This window comes from Geotrypetes seraphini, chromosome 5 (genome assembly GCF_902459505.1).
Source record: "Geotrypetes seraphini chromosome 5, aGeoSer1.1, whole genome shotgun sequence".
NCBI lineage: Eukaryota > Metazoa > Chordata > Amphibia > Gymnophiona > Dermophiidae > Geotrypetes > Geotrypetes seraphini.
The window spans coordinates 231771538-231785468 of record NC_047088.1 but is presented as its reverse complement, the minus strand read 5'-3'; the positions used below and the strand labels follow the sequence as shown (position 1 = coordinate 231785468).

At 40.7% G+C, this 13931-nt stretch overlaps 1 protein-coding gene across 1 annotated transcript in view; it reads right to left on the bottom strand.

The window, feature by feature from the left end:
• The window catches only part of LRP1B (LDL receptor related protein 1B), a 1445547-nt gene that overhangs the window by 645130 nt on the left and 786486 nt on the right, over positions 1-13931 (bottom strand). The window lies entirely within an intron of this gene.

The following is a 13931-nucleotide window of genomic DNA, read 5'->3' as shown; positions in this document are numbered from 1 at the left end:
TTTAACCACTGCGCCATTCTAGAAGTCATAATGTAGTAAAAAGGAGCCAAGTATAGGACAATCAAGCCATTGTGACATCACTGATGAGGTTGGCTCTTAGGTGCTGGTGGAATGAGGTTCTATGATGTTACAATAACAACTCTGGTTATCAGAGACTGAAGCTTTTCACACTATTTATTTATTCAATTTTCTATACTGTTCTCCCAGGGGAACTCAGAACAGTTTACATGAATTTATTCAGCTATTCAAGCAATTTTCCCTGTCTGTCTTGGTGGGCTCACAATCTATCTAATGTACCTGGGGCAATGGGGGGGGAGGGGGGTACATGACTTGCCCAGGGTCACAAAGAGCAGTATGGGTTTGAGCTTACAACCTTAGGGTACTGAGGCTGTAGCTTTAACCACAGTGCACACTCTCCCCCCTCTAAGCTGTAAGCAATATTTACTACTTTGTAGAAACTATACAGAGCAGTAGTTACAATCTTAACCATCTTGCTGGGCAGACAGGATGGGATGGGCCATTTCAGGGCTCCTTTTACTAAGCTGCGTTAAGCAATTAACACACGGAATAGCATGCATGCTAGACGCTAATGCCAGCATTGAGCGGGTGCTAGTTCTAGCTGCGTAGCGCGGGGTTTGCACGTGCTAATCTGCTGCATGCGCTAAAAACGCTAGAGCACGTTAGTAAAAGGAGCCCTCGGTGTTTCTTTGCTGTCATCTACTATTTAATTACTATATGCATGAAAGACAATAAAGGCAAAATAAACACAGTAGGGATGACCAATCGAAAAAAGAAATCCAGTATATGGATGTTTTTTTTATTAAAATGAAAAACACATTAATATCAGAACATTGAGGGCTCCTTTTACTAAGCTGCGATAGCGGTTTCAGCGCTGAATCAACGTGCACGCTAGATCTTAACGCCAGCATTGAGCTGGTGTTAGTTCTAGACGCATGGCACGGGTTTAGCTCGCGCTAAAATCCTGCGTGCACTAAAAATGCTATTGCAGCTTAGTAAAAGGAGCCCTGAGTGTTCATCGGCAACAACCATCACTGAGCTTCAGAAACAATAAGATCTATCTTGCTATATTTAAGCAAGTATGGCCTGATTGAAACTAATCCTGAGAGAGACTCATTTTCAGATTGATTTAGAATCTTAAAAAGTTGGGAGTTTTCCCACATGTTGGCTATCTGAACATTACATGGTTTACATTTCAGGCTAAATCTGACCCACCCAAAAGTACTTCAACCTAACCGTTGAAGGACTGTACACACTAATTATGATATTTGAAGTTTATACCCCAAGGGAGGTGTTCCTAAGCTGTTGTAATCATGGACTGTTTCTGGACAATGGAGTGGATTCAGGACTGTTTCTAAATTACTGTGCAGTTTTAAAGATTTTTTTGTGGAACTTTTTTTTTTTTCGTTTTGTTTCTGGCTTACTGTAATTCTCCCTTACACCTTTTGTAATGCTGTAATTCTCCCTTACACCTTTTGTAATTCATCCAAGACTTTTTTTTTGTACAGCAGTAGGTTTTCTCCCTTAAAGTGTAGTGTTACAATTAGGGAGTTTGGGCTAGATTCATTAAGCCCACCGATCAACCTCCGACCACTTAGCAACCCCTTTGCAATCCAATTTCCCTCCGACCCGATTCACTAACCTCTGTCCTAATCATCCTTCAATCCGTACTTGCAAATGAGGGGGAACGGCATTCAAATACAGGCAGGTAGCGAATCACTAAAAAAATAAGCGACTGCTGAGGACCAGTCGCTCGGGTCCTTTCCGACCGCCCTGCCTTCTGCTGCCCTGCTCTCTGCCCTGTTTTTCTGCTCTCTGCTCCGAACTCCTGCTCTCGCCCCGAATCTCTCCTGCCGCCCTGACTCGCTGCCCTGCTTTCACACTGAATCTCTCCTGCCACCCCAACTCATCACCCTGTTCTCGCCCCAAATCTCTCCTGCCGTCTCGACCCTCCTACCCTTCCCCACAGTGCAAGCCCGTGGTTTTAACCTGTGGGCTTAAAGTGGGTTAAAACCATGGTCTTGGGAAGAAAAAAAAAGCAAAAATAAATTTCCTGCTCTGCCGGGCACGAAGAGCCAGCGCATGCGCAGACCATCTACAGATGCTCTGCGCATGCTCAAGGATCACTATTCAGCGATCCGATTCAGTCGGTTGTGGGCGTTTGCATGAGGGCGATTCGTGAATCAGCCCCCTGGACACAGATCGGATTGGATCCCTCACGGATTGAATCCGATCCATGCCTTTAACAAATCTAGCCCTTTGTTTCTACTGCTCCTTTTCAGATGGAAACCTGTGATATTACTGGGACAACCATAAGGATGATCAGTGTGATGCATACTTATACCCTGGAGTTTTGAGCTTTCTTTTTTACAATGTTGATATAAAGTGGTGTAAGATTCACTAGTAGCTAGCTAATATTTTTGACTGTGTCTTGTCAGCTTTACTACACATTTTTATATATATTCATATGAACAAGAATTGTATTCAAAATAATAATTTTTACAATTTAATCAGCACTGACTTCATGGTCTCCAATCTTTAGTTACATGGATCAGTCCAGGAATCCTTTTGCAATACAGTATTATTTTGGTCCCTTACCATTCATCAAGTAAATGGATAGAAATGAATCATAACTTGCAGATTGCCACTGTCAGGTCTACAGAAAGAACTGACCCTGTTCACTCCACAAAAAGTCATAGACAGAGAAACAAAGAACTTGAGGAGAGATGATGTCCAAGTTGATAGCTTTATTGAAGTAAATAAATGATCCACATAAATACATCTATGGACCCTACACGGTCCGTGTTTTGACACAATTGTCTTCTTCAGGGGTTCCTGTTGGTCCTAGGAATGGACTTGTGGATTTAAACAAAGTATTCTGATTCTATGCCGCTCGAGTGTGTCGTTTCTGCACAGAATCCTTTGTTTTAATCCACAAGTCCATTCCTAGGACCAATAGGGACCCCTGAAGAAGACAATTGTGTTGAAACACGGACCATGTAGGGTCCATATGTTTTTAGAGGTTCCGGCCCTAGATGTATTTATGTGGATCATTTATTTACTTCAATAAAGCTATCAACTTGGACATCATCTCTCCACAAGTTCTTTGTTTTCGACAGTTTTATATTTCAGTTTATGTAGGACTCTGGATTGAATACGTTGAAGCTCCAATCATATGCAACTATTTAGTTTACTTATTTGGTCCAGTACCACCTTCAGGCATCCTGACTGACTGACTGACTAGAGGAAGAAAGGTAGAAAAAATGTGGGATGGAAGAGAGGGGAAAGACCTTGAAGACCTAGGAGGGAGACATACTTAACTGTGGGTGATGAGAGAAGGAGATATCCTCCTGGCCTAGGGTAAAGATTGTTTTATTATCTTCAAAGGCGTTTGTGTTTCTTCTCTGTGGAGCCCAAGACACAGTGATCCCTAATGCAAGTGATTGTGCTCGCCGAAACGCAGTTCTGTGTCGGGCCCATATTATTGCACATACTGGACTGAAATAAACAAGGCTTGATTTTATCTCGCTGGCTCCTGTGGATTGTTCATTGTCCATTCCCACTGTTTTGCTTGCTGTAAATTTGAATACCCCACACTCTAAACATGTTTTTCTCATTTTTATGAGAGGGGTTTGTCAGGAGCAGAGAGTGAATGGTGCTGCATTAACCTGTCAGTGCACCTACATTTCCATGCACTAACTGGTTAGCACATGGATACCATGTGAGCCCTTACCACTTCCAAAATGGGTGGCTGTAAAGTGCTCACAAGGTGATTCTTAATACATGGCCATGTGCTAATGGCAAAGTTACTGTATGAAACTATAACAAAACCCAAGCCCATATAGGCCAAACTTTTTCAGAAAAAAATATCAAAACCAAAAAACACACAGATATATCACAGGGAGTGCAACACTTTCACTTTCCTTGTACCTCCTTAAAGGTTGATTAAGCTTTCTCAAGATCATGTCCAGTTCCAATGTTTGCTGTTCAATGTGATTCTCATGTTCTACATAATGAGTTACCTGCAATTGTATGGAGTCTCTACCCAGCTGTAAGTGGTCCAGTTTATAAAGCAATGAGTCCTCCATTTTCCTGACTGCTATCTTCTCCGGGTTTTCTTTCCTTCTAATGCAGCTGAATACTCCCTCTGGTAGCTGAGGTCTAGGTTGACTCTCTGGCAACTGATTCCCAACAGCTCCTTCGGTGGCATAGAATGCTGCTACTATTTGGGTTTTTGCCAAGTACTTGTGACTTGGATTGGCCTCAATGAAGACAGGATACTGGGCTAGATGGACCATTAGTCTGGCCCAGTATGGTTATTTTTATGTTCTTATGTGAACCAAGTATAGGACAATCAAGGCATTGTGGCATCACTGATGAGGTTGGCTCTTAGGCATTGGTGGAATGAGGCATTATGACATCACAATCTCAGCTCTGGAATTCTGCAACTATTTGGACTTTTGCCAGGTACTTGTGACTTGGATTGGCCTCCGCAACAATGGGATACTGGGCTAAATGGACCATTGGTCTGACCCAGTAAGGCTATTCTTATGTTCTTCCACCAAAGTTGCCTGAAGACTTTTGTCTTCTACAGTCCCAAGAGGGGATACCATGGCCCCATCAACTAGCTCAGCCGTGGTACCCTCTTCAGTTGACTAGATTGTAAGCTCTATTGACAGAGACTGTCTCCTGAATGTTTTAATGTACAGTGTTGCTTATGTCTAGCAGTGCTATAGACATGATATGTAGTAGTAGTATTCATTGGCTTCCCCTGCATCAGCATACTGGTCTTTGACCTAAGGGATGCCACATGAGTGGACTGCTGGGCATGATGGACCACTGGTTTGGCCCAGCAGCGGCAATTCTTATGATCTTATGACACCATTTCCGGCCCCCAAAGTCACATTATAACACTCAGGACTAAGGATCTAATCCGGGGGTCTCAAAGTCCCTCCTTGAGGGCCGCAATCCATTCGGGTTTTCAGGATTTCCCCAATGAATATACATGAGATCTATGTGCATGCACTGCTTTCAATGCATATCCATTGGGGAAATCCTGAAAACCCGACTGGATTGCGGCCCTCAAGGAGGGACTTTGAGATCCCTGGTCTAATCTAATCTTCCATTCATGAGTCGCACATTCCTATACAGGCTTAAGGCGACAGATCAAAGAGGAAGGGGAGAGTAGTAGGGGAGGGGGCATAGAGAAGCAAGAGGGGGGGACCTAGAAGTAGGGGGTGCTATTTAGATATGAAGACAGTTAATTGACAAAGAGGTGAGTCTTCAGGTTTTTTCTGAATGTAGTGTAGGTTGTTTCTTTCCTGATGGTTTCTGGTAGACAATGGCAGGTTTTTACACCCAGATAAGTTAACATATAGTGGAAAATTTGTTTGTAGTTGAGGTATTTTGTAGATGGCAGGTTTAGTTGAATGTTGTTAAGGATTCTTTTTGATGTCGACCAAGCAGTAGAGAATCGTTGAATGAGAAGGGGCTGTTGAGTTTCCGGGTCATGAAGGCACATTATAACACTCAGGACTAAGGGTCATGTTCAAGAGGCCTTGCTTTGCTTCTTCTCCGCAGAGCACCCCAGCTGTTCAACAACACTGGGAGCAGACATGAAAATCACTGCGATGTTTTGACACAGTATCTCTAAAAAAAGAAAGATTAATATTTTGAATTTTTGTTTCTTACCTATAGGTGATATGCCACCTGTTTCTTAAGTGATGTGGGTACATAACCCTCCTCATTCTTCAAAAATCCAAAGAAAATTTAATCAAAAGTAGACAAAATTGTCAAGTGTGAGCTGGATACACTTTTTATAAGTTGGCAAAACTGATGCAACTTGAAGAAAATGAATGGGATAAACAACCAAACCTTATTACGCAGAGATTACCAACACTGCATAATATATACATACATGCATAGTTTTAATTAGTAAATTAGAAACCAAGCGCTATGCAAACTGCTCTAGGCTTTTAAAGCATTTAACATTGAGCAATAAATCTTAATTGGAAATGTTTAGCTTTACAATGTATTACTTGGAATGCTAGCTTGTATTTAAAAGAAGCAAACAGTCACTCAACCAAAACTGCCTCAAGGCTGTAATTACTCACACAGTGCACATACTGACTTTTCTAATACTTGGGTTCAGGGTTTGATTGAAACGGGAATGTGCTTCTGTTACAATATGGTATGGGATCAATTATCAAAGAGCATGTAGTTGCAAGACATGCATGCACTTTAGACTGGCTTTTAAGGCCTTTTGTTCCTGGATGTGTCAAAGTACCTTTCTGATTATATAGTCAAATAAGATCATTAACAAACTACGTTCTTCACAATGTTGCTTATTAAAGCTTCATTCAGCATGGATAATTAAATTACCACCATGAGAAAGAGAGCATTTAAGGGCAAATTCTATAAAAAGCGCTCAAAAATTAGGCGCTGATATAGGCACTGTTCAGCGCGATTCAAGCACAATTGGGTGCTGTTTAGTGAATCACGCTGAGCAGCACCTATTTTGGAGGCGCCCAATAAATAGGCCAGCTCTAGGCACAGCTAAAAGTTAAGCGGCCATGCGAGCACTTAAGCGCGCGTTTGAGCAGTGATTCTGTAAGAAGGCGCCTAACACGTAGCCACGCCCATGTCTGACATGCATAGCGCCTATTTTTTTTAAAGGCCGCCTACATTTTTAGAGGCGCCTTGTTACAGAATCGCGTCTTCTTGATAGGTGCCTAGGTTTCGATCAGCGCTGATTAAAAAGCTTAATTGAGCTTGTTGTTCAATTTAGATAGGCAGTCAAAACCAATCAGCAGTATAAATATTCAAGACCCCAGAAAGGCCAACAAAAGATCAAAAAGATCCCAACATGCTCATGAATAGAGACGAAGATTCTATATCTCAAGTGCCCAAAACCAGTAACCAAAGCAGATCATAGTTACTAAGCTTATAACAGGGCTATCATTGCTAAACGTCTTATTTTCTCTATAAGCAATATATAAGTTGTAATATTGTATAATAATTAACTTATGCTGTATGATACTTACCTCGGGTCTAGTGTAATGCCCGGCTTTCCTCCCGACGGAAGATCTCTGTTTCGCTCTTATCAAAATATTAAGAGCTTCTTCAGGACAGCATTTTGTTAAGCAATTATTAAATGCATTGTACCTGCAAGGCTATTATCACCGTGGTCTTGTACCGTAAGAATCACCGATCACTGGCCAAGGTACAAGGTACAAGACCACGGTGATAATAGACTTGTTGGGATCTTTTTGATATTTTATTGGCCAATTTAGATAGGCGCCTATCTAGTTGGACGCCTCCGAAATAGGTGCCTAACTTTAGGCGCTGGTTACAGAATTTGGGCCTTAGTTACATAGAACCATCTTTGTGGAATTCATTAACCAGTAACATTGGTAGTATGACCAGTTATTAAGGTTTTTGCAAGCTTTCAAAACCTGGATTTTTTTCAGAATGTTTTTCAATGATCTATTTGGTTACGCTTGTGTAAATGTGTGTAGGCCGGTGTCAGGTCAAAAGCGCGCCGGGACAAAGGCGCGCCCAGACAATTGAGTGCAGCACGGAGGCGCGCGCCGCTCTAAATTACTGTTTTAGGGCTCCGACGGGGGGGGGGCGTGGGGGGAACCCCCCCCCCACACTTTACTTAATAGACATTGCGCCGCATTGTGGGGGCGTTATGGGGGGTGTGGGGGGTTGTAACTCCCCACATTTTACTGAAAACTGAACTTTTTCCCTGTTTTTAGGGAAAAAGTTCTGTTTACAGTAAAATGTGGAGGGTTACAACCCCCCCATAACGCCCGCGCAATGTCTATTAAGTAAACTGGGGGGGTTCCCCAAGAAAAAACCCCGTCGGAGCCCCTAAAATCTGTAATTTTGGGCGGCGCGCGCCTCCACGCTGTGCTCAATTGTCGGCGCGCACTTTTGTCTTTCGCGCCGTTGTCTATGAACCGTGTAGGCCGATTACTTGTGTACAAATTATTATTATTATTGTAAACTGCTTTAAAACTTTGATATAAAGTAGCATATCAAGTAAATAAATCCAATCCAATCCAGAGTTTGTAAATAATATTCAGTGGAAACCTACTCAAACGGGTTTCTTTTAATATTTCACACATGGTATACCCCTGCAAAATGTCTGCATATACTTGCATCTGCCACTTCTGGGCAATAAGTAACAGTGTATGTTGTTTTGAAAAATCACTTGTATACTCAGGCCCAAAATCTGAAACCGGCGCCTAATGTTAGGCACCTATTTTGGAGGTGCCCAACTAGATAGGCGTCTATCTAAATTGAATAAAGCTCAATCAAGCTTTTTAAACAGCACTAGTTGAAACATGGGCACCTATCAAGAAAGAGCAATTCTATAACAAGGCGCCTCTAAAAATTTAGTCGGCCTTCAAAAAAAATAGGCGCTATGCATGTAAGGCATGGGCGTGGCTCCGTGTTAAGCGCCTTGTTACAGAATCGCTGCTCTTAAGCGTGCTTAAGCACTTGCATGGGCACCTACATTTTAGTTGTGCCTAGAGCTGGCCTATTTATTGGGCACCTCCAATCTAGGTGCCACTCAGCGCGATTCACTAAATAGCACCCAGTTGTACTTGAATCGCACTGAACAGTGCCTATATCAGCGCCTAACCTTTGGGCACTTCTTATAGAATTTGTCCCTCAATGTTTTTTTCTCCTCTGGTTTTATTCCCCCAGAAATGTCTATGTTTATCTGACTGAAAGCACATGTAGTGCGAATGGTAAAGGGGATGGGGCTTGATATACCACTTTTTCTGTGTTTGGTTACAATCAAAGGAAAGGGAATGGGGACTTGTATACCACCTTTTTGTGGCTTTGGCATTTCAAAGCTGATGGCACTGGAGGATTATGTGACTTGCTCAGGGTCACAAGGAGCGACACTAGGATTTGATCTCACCGTCTCTGGGTGCAGAGGCAGCAGCTCTACAAGCGAGCCACACCTTCCATCAAGTGGTTTATATATTTTACAAAGGGACTTATTTTGTACTTGGAGTAATAAATCAAGTGTTAAGTGATTTCTCAGTGTGATGAGGAGCTGCAGTGGGAATTCAACTCACAACCTTAGGGTACTGAGGCAGATGATCTAACCACCAGGCTACTCCTCCACTCCAAAGCGAGGTATATTTTTATCTTCTGTCACAAAGCAATTTTCAGCAACAGTAATCTACCTAAATATTTATCTGGGTAAATGCCCTTGAAAATTGTGCACACAGTATGAGAGAAACAAAAAACACTGTAGAGAGATGATGTTCCTGATATGGACTTTATTAATAAATCAACTTAGCAATCCACATTAATACCTCTAGGACCCAGTCCGCTGGGAGAGGACTGGGTCCTAGGACAGCAGGGAGCGGACTGGGTCCTAGAGGTTTTTATGTGGATTGCTACGTTTATTTATTAATAAAGTCCATATCAGGAACATTATCTCTCCACAGTGTTTTTTTTGTTTCTCCTGGACTTTTCTCTGTGGATTCTACAGGGTCAAATTCCTTGTTCATGTTTGCACAAGTATGAGGCCAATGTTTCGGTAGTTTATCTTCTTTGCATTGGTATGGTGTATTTTTAGCCTTTGCACACTGCAACCATTTTTTTGAAAGGGTAACCAATCATGTGCCTTTCTTTTGCAAATTTCCAACCAAAATATATGCATGCTAAAATATCCCACAGCTTTCAGTTGCTTTTGATTCAGTCATCCAGGCAAGAAACTGTGCACATATTTGAAGATTGAATATTCTATTTTACTCCTATGGTACCAGAGACAATGATGGTGGATAAAAGCTAAAAAGGCTAATTAGTTAATTCAATCTGCTCAGATTTATTTATTTATTCAGATTTCTATTCCGTTCTCCCAGAAGCTCAGAACGGGTTACAAGTAGACAATCACAATCGTTTGAAAACAGACTAGTCATGACAACAAATAGGTTACAGTAGACAATAACAGAGCTTATTCTAGAGACCAGACTGGTCATAGCGAAGAGTACTAGGAGAAGTATTTTGAGGAGGCAGTTTTTAATGGCCCAATTGGCAGAAAAGGAAGGTCTTGACTATTCTGCGGAAGGTCATTAGTGAGTCTAGCGACCTGATCTGTGTGGTTAGTCGGTTCCATAGCTGAGGTAGGAAATGGCTGTAGGATCTTTTGTACGCCGTACTCATTTTGAGGGATCTCCCTGCGGGGATGCTGAGTCTTTGTTCTGCTTTGGAGTGGAGGAGGTGGTTAGAAGTGTATAGGCATAGCTTGAATGCTTTGTAGGCTGGGTTTTTTTGGTAGAATCTCTTGTGTGTCATGACCAGGGCTTTGAAGATGCATCGCTTTTTTGACTGGTAACCAGTGAGCTGCATAGAGCGCTAGAGTAATGGGGTCATGATAGCTGAGGTTGTATAGGAGTCGAATTGCTGAGTTCTGGACTTTTTGGAGGCGTTTTAGATCTCTTGCAGCGATGCCATTGAATAGGGAGTTACAGTAGTCTAGTCTAGAGAGTACGTAGGCATATAGCAATTGGGCTAAGTCCGTATCTGGGAGGTAGGATTTGATCCTTCGCAGTTGGCGTAGGTAGTAAAAACATGTGGAAACTACCTGCGAGACGTGGGCGGAGAGGGACAGGTAGCCATCCAGTATAATTACAAGACTTCGTACCTGGTCTTTTGCTGTTAAGGGGGTGGATTCCCAGGATAGTGTCGGGTAGTGTAATTTTCTCCAGATGAGCTTTATTCAATCCCCCAGTGAAGACACACACACACACACACACACTGAAAGCCTCCACTTTAACTGGTAAACATTTATATGCATGTAAAATTAGTTGGGATATTTCAGCATATTAGTGTATCCCAGTTGAACTAACAAATCAATTCTGGAAGAGATTAAACCTGCTATGTCACTCGAAGCCCAAATGATGAAGTTACAATTGTCTTATTTTGGTTATACTATCAGAAGAAATAGATCACTAGAGAAGGACATCAAAAAAACATAAGAATAGCCTTACTGGGTCAGACCAATGGTCCATAAAGCCCAGTAGCCCATTTTCATGGTGACCAATCCATGTCACTAATACCTGGCCACAACCCAAGGAGTAGCAACATTCCATACTACTGATCCAGGGCACGCACTGGCTTCCCCCATGTCTTTCTCAATAACAGACTGAATTTTTCCTCCAGGAAATTGTCCAAACCTTTCTTAAAACCTGTTACACTATCTACTCTTACCGCAACCTCTGGCAATTAGTTCCAGAGTTTAACTATTCTCTAAGTGAAAAAAATATTTCCTACTATTGGTTTTAAAAGTATTTCCTTGTAACTTCATGGAGTGTCACCTAGTCTTTGTCATTTTTGATGGAGCGAAAAATCGATCCACTTGTACCCATTCTACTCCACTCAGGATTTTGTAGACTTCAATCATATCTCCCCTCAGTTGTCTTTTTTCGAAGCTGAAGAGCCCTAACCATATTTGGGAAGATCAAAGGAACCAGGCAAAGAGGGCGATCTGAAATCAGATGGCTGGACACATTGAAAACAACCATGGGGATGACGCTGGAGGACCTTTCCGGACTAGAACAAAACTGATTTCTTTTTAGATCCACAATTCGACAAATCACTAGGACTTGAACACAAGTTGATGGCACCTAACAGCAACTATAAATATCAGGTGTAAATGAGTAAATGTACTGTTAAGAGTGATTTTAAAAGGAAAGTATGCACATACAATCCCATGAAAATTGAAAAAGCTGATTCGCAAACTTTAATTCCCCTGTCTTGGAATTCTGTAAGATCTGACATTACCAGATCTACTCAAAAGTGTAAATTGTCCTTTCCTACGCTGAAAGGCGTTACCAACATTAGTAAATTAGGGAAGTCTCTAGTTTTCAAAATTACTGAGCTGTGAAATGATTTTTCTATTCAACTGCGCGATCTGGGCTCTTTCCAACCTGTCGAACACATCTGAAAACTTGGCTATTTTTAAAGTTGCAAATTCCGCTCCTCTCCATACTATTCTAAATCCATATTGTATCTGTTTTCCTTTTTAATTTCTTGTAAACCGTGTCGAGGTCTACTGTTATAGAGAAGATGTGGTATATAAGCCTAAGGTTTAGTTTAGGTTAGGTTAGGAGGGTTACAAACCCCCAAATTCTATATATAATACACACAGCCAATTTATGCAACATAATTGTTGAAGACCAATCAGCATCAATGATCTGCAATTACTGTATGTTTATATACTGCCTACCTCATAATGCTGTGTTAATTAGTGAACAGTAATGCAAATGCACTAACTTATTAGCACAACCATGGCCACTCTCCATTCCTAGCCATGTCCCCTCCTTGTACACACATTTATTTAAGAACATGAGTTGCCATACTGGGACAGACTGAAAGTCCATCAAGCCCAGTATCCTGTTTTCAACAGTGGCCAATCCAGGTCACAAGTACATGGGAAGTTCCCCCAAAAGTGAAACAGATGTTAAGCTGCTTATCCAAAGAATAAGCAGTGGATTTCCACAAGCCATTTGAATAGTGTCTTATGAACTTTTGCTTTAGGAAATTATCAAAACCTTATAAAACCCTGCTAAGCTAACTGATTTCACCATATTCTCCAACAACAAATTCCAGAGCTTAATTACATACAGAGTATAGAAATATGTTCTCTAGTTTGTTTTAAATCTACTGCTTAGTAGCTTCATCCCATACACCATAGTTCTAATATTATTGGAAAGAGTAAACAAGTGTTTCACATCTACCATTCCTACTCAACTCAGTACTTTATAGACCTCTATCATATCGCCCCTTGAGCTGTCTCTTCTTGAAGATGAAGTGCCCTAGCTGTTTTAGCCTTTCCTCACAGGGAAGTCATTCCATCCTTTTTATCGCCCTTCTCTGTACATTTCTAATTCCGCCATATCTTTTTTGAGATATGGCAACCAGAATTGTGCACAGTATTTGAGGTGCAGCTGTACCATAGAACAATACAAAGGCATTATAACATTTTCATCATTGTTTTCCATTCTTTTACCCACAGACATTCTTCTGAATATGACCATTTAAATGGTAACTTGCATTCCTGACATCTAACTATATTGCTGTTGTTGGATTCTGTATATCTACTGCATTACCAGAGTTAGGCATTATCTACCCTTCATAAATCCATCCCAATCTCTGTATCATCACTCCATGGACTTTTCTCAGAGTCTGCTAATATTTTCACATAAATCTTATCTTTTATAAATAAAATTGGTTTATAGTTGTGCTCTTTCCCCAGTTTCTATAATATAATAATCACAACTTCTATAATGGAGCCTTCTGCTTTGCTTTATATAAATTCATGATATTCCAGTTTGTCTGGGTATCAGAAAATTTTGAAAAGCTTAATAATACTCTACAATAAATCTACTTGTGCCAGTGATTTACATGGAGACAGGGCAGTAATTGCTAATTTTATTTCTGCATTTGCTATTGGTACCTAGCCTTTCATTATTCTTCACTGAAAAATAGGGCACTCAGAATTTTCCTTAAAAGTCCTAATACAATTGTCTGAAGTTATTATTTCTGAAGAATAAAGAGTAACATAATACTCTTTAAATTGCTGAATTATTTCTTTCTCTTTATATACTTCATGTTTCCTATCTTGTGTTTTTAATACCTGTAACCTTTAACTTCTTTTTTTTTTTTTTTAGATATCAAATACTGTGCTAATAAATCACAACTTTTAATATCTACTCCATATATGGTCTCTTGAAGGAAGATTGACAACTCCAACTGCCGACAAAATTATATTATATCTATATTTTAATTTATGAAGTTTTATTAATAACACATTATCCCTTCTTTTAATATGTTGAACTTCTAATCTTTTAATTTCATTTTCAAAATCAAATCATTCATTT